Source organism: Sinocyclocheilus grahami, unplaced genomic scaffold (genome assembly GCF_001515645.1).
Source record: "Sinocyclocheilus grahami isolate Dianchi unplaced genomic scaffold, SAMN03320097.WGS_v1.1 scaffold733.1, whole genome shotgun sequence".
NCBI classification, from domain to species: Eukaryota; Metazoa; Chordata; class Actinopteri; order Cypriniformes; family Cyprinidae; genus Sinocyclocheilus; species Sinocyclocheilus grahami.
The window spans coordinates 815,432-816,760 of NW_015505912.1; the positions used below are offsets into that span (position 1 = coordinate 815,432).

Sequence of the window (1,329 nt, forward strand, 5' to 3'; positions counted from 1 at the left end):
CCTTGAATAGCGCTCTGGAGCGGTATTCGAGATAGTGTGGATTTAGTATCCATTAAGGGCACTGCACTTTGGCATTTTGAAGACCTGGGACAGACTTGCACACTTACTTCCTGTCGCGCGCACGCGCTCTCAAGTGGCCAAGACCACAAGTGTGGGTATTTGGACAAGGGGATGGCTTGATCACCCTAGTGTACTAAAAATTTTAATTGTATTTGTATGAATGGGAATACAGACTTTCAGAGATTTTACTCAATGATTTTCACAGCCTTCTTTGATCATATTTAATAAGGGTGCCAATAATTCTGATCATGACTCTCTCTCTCTCTCTCTCTCTCTCTATATATATATATATAAAACAGCTTCTTTATATATAACATAAATAATAATAATAAAAATGTTGCAAAACTGACAACAACTGATGAACAACTGAACAATTTATACAAGAATTCATTACAAAACAGATTTCCAGGCATTCCTTTTCTTTTATTCCACAGCTGAGGTTATTTTGCTTGCTTTAAAATAGATTTCCTCCTGTTCAGCAAAGCTTTTTTTTTTTTTGCTTCTCAGTCCCATACAATTTTAAGCTTTTCTTGGTTCATTCCATGTTTTATAGGCACCTCTGCCATGCTAATTCAGATTAGCACAGCTGGTTTTAAATTAATCTAATTCATTTTAGTTTAGGACTCCATAGTCCAGGGGCCCGTTCTTTGTACGTCGCTTATTACATCCGAGATTGTATGTCACATCCAAATGTCACATCCAAAATTATATCATCGCATTAATCAGGATCTGGCTAATTCGGTTCTTCAAACACACCGGTTGTTGATGATTAGTATGGCTGGATTGAGTTAGATGAGATAATTGCGCGTTCATGGGTTGGTTCAAAAGGGACTATGTATCGATACTCGAAACCACGATCAGCAATGCAGCGATTGGCTGGCGGCAAGACAGCAACGTAATGACATTATATAATTAATAAAGACACCTGACGAAAAACTTGACAAATTTCTGGACTTTTATAAGGAAAACAAAACGACATAAATGTTATAATAGAAAAATTAAATGTGCACTGTTTTTATTTTACTTTAAAAAAAATTCATGATTCCCAATTATTTATATTCACGATTTCTAATATTTGCACAGGCTTTAAATTTTTATTTCAATGTAGTAATTAGCAATTCATTTAATTTTATATTTGAACAGATTTGTTATGTGACAGCATTAATTAAAGTTTCTTAAGTTCTCTGCATCTCCTGCGCTCCATCAAGCCACCCCCCATAATATCGGTCATCACTCAAATTAATGCACGACTCTACATTATCTGTATAG

At 35.3% G+C, this 1,329-nt stretch overlaps 1 protein-coding gene across 1 annotated transcript in view; it reads right to left on the minus strand.

Annotated features, from left to right (window-relative positions):
- LOC107560561 (eukaryotic elongation factor 2 kinase-like) overlaps positions 1-1,329 on the minus strand; it is an 8,941-nt gene that overhangs the window by 6,545 nt on the left and 1,067 nt on the right. The window lies entirely within an intron of this gene.